The sequence below is a fragment of the Anolis carolinensis genome, chromosome 4 (genome assembly GCF_035594765.1).
Source record: "Anolis carolinensis isolate JA03-04 chromosome 4, rAnoCar3.1.pri, whole genome shotgun sequence".
Classification (NCBI taxonomy): domain Eukaryota; kingdom Metazoa; phylum Chordata; class Lepidosauria; order Squamata; family Dactyloidae; genus Anolis; species Anolis carolinensis.
This window is the reverse complement of record NC_085844.1, coordinates 66,442,832-66,458,378: the sequence shown is the minus strand read 5'-3', so window position 1 is coordinate 66,458,378 and position 15,547 is coordinate 66,442,832. Positions and strand designations below refer to the sequence as shown.

Sequence of the window (15,547 nt, the reverse complement as noted above, 5' to 3'; positions counted from 1 at the left end):
GATTTGTTACATTAGAAAGCTCATGTTTCTTGAACTGAATTTTGCATGTTTGTTTTTTTATTCAAAATACCATTTTCCTAAGGAACTGAGTGGATTTTATCAGTGTCTCCTATTGCATTTCTTATCCACAAACACAAAACAAAGTAGCATACATTTAGGAAGTGGCAATTTGTAAACAAATTGTGCTAGCCTTTTGCTGCTTCTAGATTATTCTTTAAAGTAACAGAAATTGGTAAAGACATTTAGAAGAACTTTTTGTCATTACAGGGTCTTGTGACATTGTATCCTGCATAATGGCCTACCTCTGATGGTTCCATCTTCTTCTCTATGAATGAGTATGATTGAGTTTAAAAAATACTAGCGAAGGCGCACAAATGTAGTTTGAAATATCTGGGCATGCAGAAGTAGGATGTCCAGTTTTCCCAAATATAACTCCTACTGAAATGGCTTAAATTTATTAAATCAGGGTGTGTAAATTTGGTGGATCCAGGAGCCATTTTTAGGTTCTGTCACCTTCTGGAAGCATTACGGACTGTTCAAACTGCCAACATGTGGTGGAGGAATAACAAAAACAGATGTTTCTAGAAATCATTCTATACCAGGGGTTCTCAACCTGGGGTCCCCAGATGTTTTTGGCCTACAACTCTCAGAAATCCCAGCCAGTTTATCAGCAGTTAGGAGTTCTGGGAGTTGAAGGCCAAAAACATCTGGAGACCTCAGGTTGAGAACCACTGTTCTGTACTATGCCAGCAGAGTATAATGATCTGAGCATCAGACTGGAAATCCAGAAGACCAGAGATACATCTACACTCTAGAATTAATGCAGTTTGACATCACTTTAACTGCCATGGCTCAAATGCTATAGAATCAGCATTTTGGGATAGACATTGGAAAACTACAATCCCATGATTCCATAGCATTGAGCCATGGGGAGGGGGGGGAAAGTAAAACTATGTCAAACTGCATTAATTCTACTGTATAGATGCACCCCAAGATTAAAATCCCAATATCCACTGGGTTATCATGGACAAGTTACATTCACCCAACCTAAAAGGAAGGCAATGGAAAACCCTGAACAAATCTTGCCAAGAAAGCCCCATGTTAATGTTAGCATCATAATTCAGAAATGATCTGAAGGCATAGAGCAATAGGATAAGTTTTTGGAAAAACTATTACGTATATAGTGTAGCCCAGCAACATTTTTTAAAGGGGAATCGTTGTTGCTTCAATAAGAGACATGGGTGGGGTGGGGTGGAAAAGAGCAGTCTAGGGAAATCTGAAAGAAGCCATGTGTTGGATATTGCCCATATCTTCAATTGTTAACAATGGAAAATAGTCACTTCTTGGTAGATGTCTTGCTGCATTAAGTTGCTATTAGAGTAGTTAAAAGTCTTGGCAAAATTACCATATTTTCTAAACGATAATCCATGTGTAAAGCATGCCACACGCTTTACTTTTCAGTTAACATAATAGATGGCATTGGATTTCATGAGGCTTCCTGGGATCTTTTGACACTATACAATTACACTGCTTTGATTCTCCTTTCAGTGCCATAGCAACATCTTATTGAAGACCTCTGCAAGAAAGGAATAAAAAAGGGTGAGGCAGAAACACAGTCCTCAAACAAAATTAACCAAAAGATTTAAGTAAAACAAGTATGATTTTGTTGTGTAACCTATAAAAATGTATAGCTATAATATCATAAAAAATGTAGCCTATAAAATCATTTCCAACTTATGTTAGCTCTAAGGTGAACCTTTCATGTCTTTTTTTCTTAGCAAAATTTATTCAATGGGTTCACTTTCCCCTGAGGCTGAGAGAGCATTATTGCCCAAGGTGACCCAGTGGATTTCCATGATCGAGCAAGAATTCACACCCTGATCTCCAGAGTGAGGATCCAATGCTCACCATCCAAGTGCTACACCATCATGGCTCTCATATGACACATATGATTTTGTTATATTTATAATCATCTAATACACAATACATATAAGCACCGCAGATTCTGACTGACAACAATATATATGTAACACAGTAAAACTACATATAACTACTCATAAAAGCACATTAGAACTCAGCTCAGTACTGAGAATAAAAAATGCAGCCTATAAACCATCCAGATGTAATAGCTCCACAATTAGGCTTGAATCCACGAAGACATTGCAATCAATTCCAATTAACAAATTGGCTGGATTTGCAGACAAAATTGCAATAATCAAATAGGCTATGTACCGCAAGAGATCTAAATATCCAGACGAGATGGCTGCTCCCAGGGTCATGAAGCACTTTCAAGGAATCCTCAATAATCAAGTATGGTTTCAATTTCTAAGCAGCATTCCAGTGACCTACAGACAAAATATACCAGTCTCCAATTATTTTAAATCACATGAGGCATAACAACATTTACAAAACTTCCAAATTGGGCTACAACTAAAGACAATTCCTAGCAAGCAGTTCATCTGAGCGGACCAGGGTAAAATAATCTGATTTGGAAATAGTCAAGGTCTCTAAGCAACCTATAGAGATTCCAGTCATGGAAGGGATAATATTGTGGGACAAGGGAAAGATGGGTAGATAGGCAATTATGAAGAAAGGGTGAAGTAGGATGAGGAACTAATCAGACCTCAAAAATTTCAAGAGGCACATTGTGAGCAAGCAAAAGGCAGTGGCAGCCAAGGAATGCAGAATCATGACCCCCCCCCCCTTCTAACAGCCAAAAAACATTTTTGATGAGCAACCATGAAATAATAAGACACCAAGATCTGGATAAACAAGAGTCATTATAGTAACATGTGCCTATTTATGAGAATTCTGACGTTTCGCTCACATCTATGGCAGGCATCCTCAGAGGCTGTGAGGCATGGATAAACTAGGCAAGGAAAGGAAAAAATATATATCTGTGGAGAGTCCAGGGTGTGGCAAGAGTCCTTTGTCACTGGGAAGCCAACATTAATGTTTCAGTTAACTCATATTGCACTAAGGACAGAAGGATGAATAGCAAGGCAAAGCTGAAAGAGGACTCCTGAATACCTAAATAGGCTATGGCCCTACTGCCTGAATATGTTAAGCCTTGATGCATAGCTGGCCTCATAGAATCATAGAATCATAGAATCATACAATAGTAGAGTTGGAAGAGACCTCATGGGCCATCCAGTCCAACCCCCTGCTAAGAAGCAGGAAATCGCATTCAAAGCACCCCCGACAGATGGCCATCCAGCCTCTGCTTAAAAGCCTCCAAAGAAGGAGCCTCCTCCACGGCCCGGGGGAGAGAGTTCCACTGTCGAACAGCCCTCACAGTGAGGAAGTTCTTCCTGATGTTCAAGTGGAATCTCCTTTCCTGTAGTTTGAAGCCATTGTTCCGCGTCCTAGTCTGCAGGGCAGCAGAAAACAAGCTTGCTCCCTCCTCCCTATGACTTCCCTTCACGTATTTGTACATGGCTATCATGTCTCCTCTCAGCCTTCTCTTCTACAGGCTAAACATGCCCAGCTCTTTAAGCCGCTCCTCATAGGGCTTGTTCTCCAGACCCTTAATCATTTTAGTCACCCTCCTCTGGACGCTTTCCAGCTTGTCAACATCTCCCTTCAACTGCGGTGCCCAAAATTGGACACAGTATTCCAGGTGTGGTCTGACCAAGACAGAATAGAGGGGGAGCATGACTTCCCTGGATCTAGACGCTATACCCCTATTGATGCAGGCCAGAATCCCGTTGGCTTTTTTAGCTGCCACATCACATTGTTTAATGTAAACTGGCTCATGTTTAACTTGTTGTCCACAAGGACTCCAAGGTCTTTTTCGCACACACTGCTGTCAAGCCACGCGTCCCCCATTCTGTATCTTTGATTTCCATTTTTCTATTCATGAAGGCCCATCAAAGCTTTTCCTAACCTGCACAGTCTCTTGCTGGATCATCTCAAGAAGATAATTCATGTAAAGCAGTGGTTCCCAACCTTTTTTGACCAGGGACCACTTGAACAGTTTGACCAGGGCCACTTTGACCAGGGACCACTCTCCAACATTAGTACTAAAAGGTTACTAATCAGTTTTTGGTCAACTTTAGATTCAGTTTGGTTATTTGGGGGTGCTGATTCAGAAAATTGCATTGGATAGACCACATCAACCCTTGTTTCTGATACAGAACTTATGCCATCCAGCAGTCGCCACCTGCTCACCTAAAGAAAGCCATATTTAATAATCTAGAGCTGATGTGGTTTATCCAATGCAATGGTCAGCTCTGCAGAAAAGAGTGGAAATAAAATAAATAAGAGGAAAGAGGTTCGCAGACTGGATTTTTGTTCTTGCGGCCCACTGCTGGGCTGCAGCCCACTGGTTGAGAACCACTGCTGTAAAGGCAAACTAGATCTATCAACTGTGGTGGCAGCATCTCCATGAATAAGGAACAGTGTTGGATAATCCCCAACATCAGGCTGTGGGAAAAATCTCAAGGGAAGTGGCATTATAATGCTATGTATTTATAAGATCACATGATGAACATCATTTCCATGCCATTTGGCATTATATATTCCTCTGTTATTAATATAAATGCTTCTCTTCCTGCCCCTCTTCCCACTTGATGTTATTAAATGTGTAAAAGATGTAGAGATGCTCACCCAACATTATGTGGGGGGGGGGGGTGCCTTATTCGCATATGAACACTTGAATAAGTTGTAAATTAATCCCAAAGGCTTGGTAATGGGGCTTTTTTGACAACCCTTATTAACTACAACAAGACATTTAAATTGCAGATAACCTGCTGAGTGAATATTCAAAAGGCACTTGCCAGCCAAATGCCACCATATAAATTATTCTTCCCTATCCGAAGAGCCGAGTCTTTGTAAAAAAAATGCCAAGAAATGATGGTGAAACTGAAACAAAAAAGTAATAAAAAAGGAAATTCTGTAATATGGGCATGAGTGTTGAGGCAACAGTGGGGCAATTTCCCCATCTAAATTGCTCTATTCTGAAATGAGGAATGCACTTGCACTGCTACATTTGTCATCCTCAGCATCATGCACAAAGCAGAAGGATGGAGTACAAAAAAAATAATACAACTGTCATGTCCAAAAATAAGTGAAAAGCAGCCAGCCACAAACATATGCAACATGCACACTCTCATGCAGGATTGCAGGAGGTGAATATCCCCCAGCAGAGCAAGCAGAAAGTTTGCATTTTGTTTTAAAAAGAGGGAGATTAAATACAATTCTCCCAGTATTGTGGTTCTTATGTATTTCAGAAACTTTGCATGGCTACTTTTCATTTGAATAGAACCATGTATCATGAGTTTATCCAGCTTTGCCAAAAGCTTTGGGATCTGGCAGAAGTGATAGGTATTAGGACTTTTTCAGTATCTAAACAATGTTCTATATCCCATTGATTTCCTGGACAAGCTGTGACTTTTAAAGCACAGGGCAGTGGATGTTTTATCTCCTCCTGCACTTCTTCAGCTTCTGGTCAGTCCCAGTGATTATGTCATGAATGTGGAAGTGACTTCCCACAGAGGCTCTTCTCTGACCTTCCTGTTGCAATTACATATCTGGACTGGAGATGAAAACCTGTCCACACAACACTTCAGGCATATACCACTCATACATGCTAACATCTTGTTATACTTTGGGCATGGCCATGGACTCGTGTAGATGGCTAATAATTCCAGTAAAAGGCAACTATTTGTTCTTTAGTTGCACATACTGATGGTCCTGATCCTACATTAAATTCTTCCTAAGGTACAGCTCCAGCCAAACCACAATGCTTTTACTCCACCTGGGACAAGCTGACTGAAATTTGGGGCGAGGCATGTAGGAATACTCCGACATTTAATAGATCGACTATATGTGTCTGGAGCAGCTTCATAGGGAATAGATAAGAAAGAATGGGTAAGACAAAATACAGTATACAGGAACAATAATGAAGATATACCTGTCTGTGCATTTGTCTGATAGCCCGAGGACTCCATAGTGATGTTTTAACTTATCTCACGTTCCTAAGATGAGCTAAGCATTACTCAATAGAATAACGGACTGTGTTTTCTGAAATAACATTAGCATAAACACACAATAGTTTACCTGTAATTAGCAATAAAATATTGATTTCTATGGGTTTTTTATTAATAAAATGTAGAGAACATGTTGAAGAACATTTGGAGTTTCAGAAGAGTCTGTGACAAATGAATGTGAGTAGGAATGTGATGGTAGTCAAAAACCATCTTGTCTGATCATAATCAATCCTAGTATCCAAAGTAAATCAGAGTAGTCATGTTAGTATCATTCAAAAAATAAAATCCTAGAATCATATGATTATGATTATAGAGGTAGAAGTAGCCACGAGGATTACCTTCCAAGCCCTTCCAATGCTGGAATAGAAAACCATGGCATTTCTTTTTTAAAAAGTCCACCCAACCTCTGTCTAAAGGTTATAATCAGAAAAATATACTGCCAACCTTGTTTTGTTTGGCATTTTCATATCCAAGTAACAACCAAAGCTGATCCTGCTTGGTTTCCAAGATCAGCTGGGATCACATGCCTTAATATAAACATTCCTTAGTCAATAGGGATACGAGTTTCATTAAAGAAACATAATCAAAATTATTTATGAGGTGGTTAGATGACTTGAAAGGGAAACAATCTTCCAGATTTGCACATCCATAATTCTTTCTAACTTTCCTTTCCACAAAATTCAGGCTTTCTTCAGATCTGTTCACTTAGTTCAGAGATATTGACTCTTTCTCAGAAGGTAGCTGGCTTTTTTTCTTTCCATGGTTCAGCCTTTGTGATATGCAAAGCAAATTCATTTAAAATTAGATTAACAAATAATCTGACAGCAAGCAGTCACACACAAATCTATATTGCTGTTGAAGAATTTAAGTACTGAATTTCTAATATGTGCATCTCAGCTGTAAAGAAGTGGCATCTTTTATTCTTCAAAATCTGTTTTAATTCTTCATTTATGGAAATCATTGTAAGCTTTCCTATTCACTTTAACTGGAATTAGATAGAGGTCTAATGAATAGCTGCTATTCATAATTTATTTAGTGTGTCACTTTTTGAAGCACATAAGTAAATATGGTAATTTGCATTTTCATATTTTTTCCCTGTATTACCTTGTCAGATTAATCTGTTTTCCTCTGTTAAATTTAAATAAACAGCTTTATAAATAAACAGCTTCATAAATGCAAAACCTCTGGGGTTTTATATTTCATGTCAAGTCAATAAAATATTGACAAGAGTGGATGAAAATATTGACAAATTATCAGTCATAATGTTTGAATTGGGGAGAAAATGTACAGTTTTTTTTTATAAACCAGGAAAAAACAAGTATATCCAAAGGCTGCACACAAGGAAGGTTTCTTATTAAACCAATCTTTCATCTCATCTCTTCTTCTCTACAGTCCTTTTCAACGGAGTTAGAAACCCTCAGGAAGTATGTGAGTCATCTTGAATGGACTAAAAGAAGGGAAGAATCACTCCAGACTGGATGGAGTCATTCTGTGCTAGGAGTCAGTCTGTTACTAGGAGGAAAGAATCATCCAAAACTGAACAGAATCATTATGTACTAGTGGGACTTTACTTCAAATTGTTAAATGATAAGAAGAGTCATCCCAAAATTTAAGAATTCCTGGAAGAAGAAAAGGAAATATTGTAGGTCTTATGCTGAATGTGAAGATTAGAGATGACCAGTCTGGAAGCTTTTTATATAAAGGCAGTTACAAGCATCCTACCTACAAACAACTAATAGTCAAGAATGGGGGTGAGACAACAGGAAATGAAAGAAATCTACCCATGGCAAGGGAAATTCATCCCTGAAAGAGTTATCATAGGGAAAAGATGTCTCAACTGAAACTGTCACACCAGTTGTTTCCACAACAAGCCAAATTTTTCAAAATCCAATTATCACAGGGAAAGAACGTGAGGTAAAATCTTCTGACAGGGGCACAGACAGCAAAACAAACACCACATGGGTGTTAAACCTTTCCTATGCTATCCAGAGAGGTGTGCATAACTCCAAAAATCCACTTTCTTTGTATTTATAAAATTTGTACTGTCCCTATATTGATTCTAAAGTGTTTTGAAAAATTCATAAGCGGTCCAGGTCATATCTAATATGAAATGATGAGAAATTTGTTATTTTTTCCTATTGTTAATAAAAAAAACCTACAAGAGCTAAGCAATACCTGGTGGGGCAGGAGGCCCTGCAGTGCTTAGGGCAACTCTTTTCTGCCCGCCACCCAGCTTTATGCAAGCAGGCTCTGCCCTGCATTGGGCCTGGGGTGAGCCACATGCCTGATAGGGAAGAAAGCCCCACCGCAGAAAAGGAGGCTCCTCTCTCTCTCTCTCTCTCTCTCTCTCTCTCTCTCTCTCTCTCTCTCTCTCTCTCTCTCTCTCTCACACACACACACACACACACACACACACACACACACACCACTCCGTCAACCTCCCCTTTACAGCAAGCCATGTGCCTGGTGAAAGAGGAGGCCCTGCCAAAGTACTTACTTAGGTGATCCCTCGTAGGCTGAGGATGATTGTCTTCCATCTCTGGTGTCTTGGGGGTGGGTTCTTAGGTGGCTGAAGAGACCGATTCTTGATCTGCATTTTCTCCCGCAATGAGGGCATCGGTTTCCAGGTGGAAGGCGGTCCCGGTCAGGGTTGGCTTGACGCTCCTTCCTCTTGGCACGTTTCTCCTTTAAGCCCTCCCTTCATGCCTCTTCAAACTCCGCAGCACTGCTGGTCACAGCTGACCTCCAATTAGAGCGCTCAAGGGCCAGGGCTTCCCAGTTCTCAGTGTCTATGCCACAGTTTTTAAGGTTGGCTTTAAGCCCATCTTTAAATCTCTTTTCCTGCCCACCAACATTACGTTTCCCGTTCTTGAATTCGGAGTAGAACAACTGCTTTGGGAGACGATGATCGGGCATTCAGACAACGTGGCCAGTCCAGCGAAGTTGATGGCGTAGGAGCATCACTTCAATGCTGGTGGTCTTTGCTTCCTCAAGCATGCTGACATTTGTCTGCCTGTCTTCCCAAGAGATTTGCAGGATTTTTCTAAGGCAACACTGATGGAAACGCTCCAGGAGTTTGGTGTGATGTCTGTATAACGTCCATGTTTCGCAGGCATAGAGCAGGGTTGGGAGGACAATGGCTTTATAAACAAGGACCTTGGTCTCTGTACGGATGTCCCGGTCATCAAACACTCTCTGCTTCATTCGTAAAAATGCTGCACTCGCAGAGCTCAGGCGGTGTTGTATTTCAGTGTCAATGTTGACTTTTGTGGAGAGGTGGCTGCCAAGGTAGAGGAAATGGTCAACGTTTTCTAATGTGACACCATTAAGCTATATTCCTGGCATTGCAGAGGGATTAGCTGGTGCCTGTTGGAAGAGCACTTTGATTTTCTCGATGTTCAATGAGAGGCCGAGCTTCTCGTATGCTTCTGTGAAGGTGTTTAGAGTAGCTTGTAGGTCTTCTTCTGAGTGTGCACAGACTACGTTGTCATCGGCATATTGGAGTTCTATAACAGATGTTGTGGTGACCTTGGTTTTGGCTCGCAGTCTGCTGAGGTTAAATAGCTTGCCACCTGTCCGATAGATGATTTCCACACCGGTGGGAAGCTTCCTATCAACAAGGTGAAGTATCATAGCAATGAAGATGGAAAATAAGGTGGGGGCAATAACACATCCCTGCTTGACACCTGATTCCACCTTAAATGGGTCACTTTGGGAGCCGTTGCTGTCCAAGACTATTGCCATCATGTCATCGTGGAGGAGCTGCAGGATGTTCACAAATTTGTCAGGGCACCCAATTTTTTGGAGGATGGTCCAGAGAGCGCTGCGATTCACTGTGTCGAATGCCTTTGCAAGGTCAATGAATGCCATGTACAGAGGTTGGTTTTGTTCCCTGCATTTTTCTTGGAGCTGTCAAGCAGTGAAAATCATGTCCACTGTTCCTCTGGAGGGACAGAAGCCATTCTGGGATTCTGGGAGGGTGTCTTCTGAGACAGGGAGAAGGCAGTTTGCAAGGATTCTTGCGAGGATTTTCCCAGCAGAGGTTAGAAGGGAGATACCGCGATAGTTCCTGCAGTCTGTTCTATCCCCTTTCTTGAAAAGGGTGATGATGGTGGCATCCTTGAAGTCTGCTGGGATTTTCTCGGTCACCCACACCTTTTCAATGAGCTGGTGGAGTTGTTGTATCAGCTCAGGTCCACCCGTTTTGAAGATTTCAGCAGGGATCCCATCAGATCTGCTGACTTTGTTGTTTTTTTGTTGGCTGATGGCATTGCTAACTTCTTCCAAACTAGGCAGTGCTGCAAGCTCATCCCTGGTTTGTTGTTGAGGGATTTGTGAGAGGGTCTCTTCAGCCACATTGGAGCTGCGATTCAGCAGGTTCTGATAGTGCTCTTTCCAACGTAGTGCAATTGATGTTTTGTCCTTCAGAATTTTGGTTCCATCTGATGAGCGTAGAGGCTGTATGCCATGGTTTCTTGGTCCGTAAATTACAGCAAACCCTTCCCCGTCAAGCCCAATGCCAACCGAGTGTGGCTCGATGCAAGGGGGAGGCCAATAGAGTGTGGGGGAGAGAGGGAGGGAAAGGGAGAGCAGCCCTGCTGCCTCCATGAGGGCACAAGAAGGGAGAAGGGAGATGGATGGAGAGAAAGAGAAAGTATTAAAATATCTCTGTTTTGGCAGGTGAAACTTTGGATGAGAGTACCTCAGAACAGTTATTGTTCTCAGTAAGGTACATTGATGTTGAAGCTTCAGGAATAAGAGAAGACTTTATAGGCTTTGTAAAGATACGTGATATGACGGGTGGAGGGCTTGCAGGCATGATTTTAAAAACACTGGAAAATTGAGCTGAGCTTGCAATATTTGAGTGGATAGGGTTATGGTGAAGCTGCTAATATAAGTGGTCATATTAGTGGCACACAGGCAATTATATCGCAGAAATATCTAATGGCTGTCTACATCCACTGCAGTCTACATCTAGCCTTTGCAAAACCTGCAGATTCCACCTGTCAGAAACTGCCAAGGAACAATATCATATGTGTACAATTTCTTCAGGACATTATCCATCAGACCAGAACTGTTGAAGAAAAATATAAAAGACTGTTTCTCGCAATCAAGAGCAAACAACCTGTTGCCGCTTTTGAAATCCGTTGGGTTCAACAACATGATGCAGTTTTACATTTTGTTGAACTATACAGTGTGGTGATGAGAACACTTGAAAAACTAAAAGAGAGTCTTCTATACAACAGTGAAACTTCTTCCCACCTTCTTTTAGCTATTCTGAATGCTGAATTTGCAGCAACCATACACATACTAAGAAAGCTTCCGTTATCATCTTTTCAGCTTATCAAAACATTACAAAGACTGGATATGGACATTTTCTGTAGTCTGCAACATGTCGACAGTCCCTTAGAAAAAGCCAGGGAGATGTACACAGAATCTGTGAAAGAACTTCAGGGGATCTTTGACAAAGCAAGATTAGTGGTGGAGTCTATGGTTGGAGAAGTTATGATTCCTCACATCTGTTCAAGGAAGGCTTGTAAAAGCAACATCCAGGCAACTTCACCAACACCAATAGAATATTATAGGCTAAATGTGTACAACCCACTTCTGAACTTTTTCTACAGTCAGAGTCAAGAAAGGTTTACAAGGCGCAGGGAAGTAGTTCAGGAACTGCAAGTGTTCCTCCCTATTAACTTTGGCCATTTCAAATCAACTTTTACATGTGCACAGAACTTTACAATGAATGCTTTCAAGATAGTGACACACTGATGAAAGGGTTTGACCTGCATTGTAGAAAATAGAAAAACATTGCACCTGCAGAAAAGCCATCAAATGCACTGGAAGCATATTTTGTCTGTGACATACATTTTATTCCAAAAGTTTAAAGAACTTCTTCAATTTTCTGCAACATTGCCAGTGTTAACAGCTCCAAATGAAAAGTGGTTTTCAACTCTTAAACATTTGAAAACATACATAAGAAGAACAATGGGGCAAGAGAGACTGACTGAACTTGCACTCTTGAGTGTCCACCATAATTTATTGGTGGAGCCTGATTTCTGTCAAAGTGTATTGACACAGTTTTTAAGTACTTCTAACTGGTGTTTTGATATTCTTTTGTAACCAGTTAACTTACTAATTAAGAGTAATTTTCAACTTTTTTAGACTTGAAACTTTGTAGCTAAAATAAAAATGTAATTTAATTAAGTCTATATAAAATATAGAATGAATCATAGAATTTAAATTATTTTGTGTTATGGACCTATTCGTCATGAGTCACTACAAAAAATTTAAATTGTTTACTCCCCCCCCCCCCTCTGATTTTTTTTTTCTGGCTGCAGCTTTGGTTCAAACACCTGATTCCTTGGGTCACTCTACAGCCTGTCTATAAATTTCAACCAGGTTTTATTACCCAATGTTAAACCACTCTGTATATTATTAATATAGTTTTAGGGAAATGCACAGCTGTTCCAGTGCTCAGAGAACAGATATTCAGAAGAGAAGCCTCTGAATTCATAACATCAGTTCTTCTTCAGAGAGGCAACTCCAAGTAGCATGAAATTTTTGATTCATGCAGGGAAGAGGATACATTCTCCATTCATCTTGAAAAATGCTACAGCTCCAGGGACATGCGTTTGTGCAACTTATGAAACTTTAGCTTTGCACAGCATTTGTTGACACTGTTTTGTTGTTGAGTTTCCAACATTTTCTCTTGATGTACTCCGCCTAGCAAGCTTCCTGTCCCAATGCCTCATGGAAATGTAAACTTTCTATAAACCCTTCCCATGTAGACTTTATTAATTCCATGCTGGGACTGCTGGATGGAGCTTCCCTTCCTGAGATATATATATATAACATGCTAGAAAATAAAATTGGCTCTTTCACTTGAGAGCTGCAGTGGGATGAACTTACCAAATAAATATTGAATACTGCTGACTTCACAAAGTAATTGGACAGTTTGAATGAAGGTGGCAATTGCTATCTGCAAGAACATAATTCACAGTAGAACAACTGCTGAATTCATTAGTTCCTTCCAAAACTCGTTTTAGGTTGGCTTTTTAGTATTTTTTTAAAATGAAAACTGTATCTGTAATATGATTCTGATTCAGCCCTACGAGGGCTGCTTTAGGTATTATAATAATGCAAAACTAGTTTTATTTTACAAATAAATCTTCTCACTTGCATCATAATATATTGCTTGCTAGCCTACATGGTTCTAAACAGATGAATTTCCTTGAGGAAAAAAAATCAAATGGTAGAAGGTGCTATTTATATTGAGAAATCCTGATAAACAGAGCAATGGAAGATGGAATAAATAACTGTTAAAGATTGGGTTCACATTGTAATAATTTTTGTACACTGCATACATAAGAGTTAGTCTTTTAAAAAGCCTTTCAGTTCTCACTGGAAGGATAGCTATGAAACCATCCTTAATAATACCTATACTTCTTGAAACTAATAATATAAAGAAGATAAAATATTAAGACGAGAAAGGGGAAATGGTACTAAGGGAAAAAAATTCAACTTGGATTTTTGAAGACTCTTTCAGCTCATTCACTACTAATTTCAGCATCTAATTTATTATCTTAAATATAAAATGAGTTATAGCAAATACATTTGTTTACAAAGTAAGACAGCTGTAGAAAAGGGTTTTATTTTAATGAAATTACCAAATAAAAGAACAGTAGGAGGCTCACCAAGGGGTGGACAGAATGAACAGGGATTAAAAGCTTTTATTAATATAAATGCAACATTTTTCTTAAGTTAATGACAAACACTGAAACTGAATACCAATAAGAATGGTTGTCTTGAAGATTTAGAATAACTGCTACTGGTTTTTTTTTTGAAATTATAGTTTTGTGCTATTTTGTTTTGCATTGTATTGTTATCACTAATTTTATTTGTGATTTGTCCTGGGTCCCACTTTGAGAGAAAGGCAGCATATAAAATAAATAAATAAATAAGTAACCAGATAGTATAGGTGGAATCGTATTTCTTATGTAAGTATGTCAACATTGTATCTGATTTGGCATATAAAGGATAACACCTAGATAGATAACTATATGACTAAGTAGATGGAAGCTGGTTAAGAAATTATATCCCCTGTTCTAGAAGATAAGCGGCACTTGCTGAAATCCCCTCAACAAAACATTAAAGGAGCAGGAACATTTTCCAGTTTTTATATCAACTACTTTAAGTACAACAAAATCTACATAGTGTCAACAGCATGGAGTAAACAGAGCCACCACCAATTTGGTACATTGTCTGATACGTTATAGATATCATGCCAATGTCTTCCTATCTGGTGATCAGAAAACCTTTTTACCATTCTTATCTCTCCACACTGATTAGTCTTCATTAAGGTCATATTTAAACTCACAATTTAATGCAGTCAAGCCAGCATTGAAGAAAGTGATTTCACTGTGTAGATAGTTCCATAGGAAATCCTGGACCAGTTTTGAAGTCAATGTGGTGATTCCATAAACTATAGAAAGTATTGATGTGCATTAAGTGTTTTCTCTAATGCACCTTTGTGGGTGTTCATTGTTTGGCTACTGCAGTTTGAAGCTAGCTTTAAACTGCATTAAATAGTTAGTGTAGATGGGGCCCAAATGAAACACTAAAAGGGGCAAGAGCTAGATTCCTGTTCCGCTGTTGTCCTGTTTCTCATCTTTCCAAGTGTCTGAAGCTCACCAGTTGGATCAATTATTTTCTATTCTTCATTATTATGTTTAACCAAGCAAGATGTTTCACTAGGGCAAACAAAATGAAATTCCACTCAGTCTCCAAATGGAGGAGCTCACTCTATGCTTTGGAAGACTTGAAGCGTGTCTGTCCAGAATGACGAGACTGCAGGAAGGAAATACAGACGGAAATAGTCTAGCTACACCCTGATTCTGCTGAATAAAGCATCCCGGCATTCCTTTCTTCCTAATGTTCACACAGAGAGAGAAAATCCAGCCATAAAGTTCATTCTCTCTATGCATTGCTATGCTATGACCAATTTAGTTCCTTTTTCTTGGCAAGAATCAGAAGTACTGCTTAAGGCCATTAGTGGATATAACAAGTGATCACTTAGCCAAGTTTCCTACTTTTAAAAAATGGCGTTGTTTTTTCTGGTTGTGGTAAAGAGTTAGAAACAAACTACTTGAGTTGTATTTGAGTATCCATGGAAGTTTTTATTGCAAAAGAGATTTCTTAAGGGGATTGTCTTTTGCATTCTTTAGAGTGAGAGATCATTTGTATCCTTTATCTTATAAAATTAAATATTCTCCAAATTAAATCTTTTTAAACTATTAACAGAGCCAACATAAATGTAGAGCTAGTGGAATGTTAGCATCTTGCACTATCATTACATAAGTCTTTCATTTCTGTAATCTTGATCCAAAGGTTCTGGGATCAAGTCCAAATTACAACTTGGTTTCAATGTATCAGTCAATTGAGTCATACTTTTGTGAAAGTCAGAGGGAGAGGGGGAGATACTATTGAATCTCAATCAGATCCTTCCATGGGATACATTATTTTTAAGAAACTTTAGGAACTTCCTAAATCTCAGGGGA

The 15,547-nt window shown here is 39.4% G+C and overlaps 1 long non-coding RNA gene across 1 annotated transcript in view; it reads left to right on the top strand.

Moving 5' to 3' along the window:
• Positions 1–15,547, top strand: part of LOC134298937 (uncharacterized) — a 68,723-nt gene that overhangs the window by 40,078 nt on the left and 13,098 nt on the right. The window lies entirely within an intron of this gene.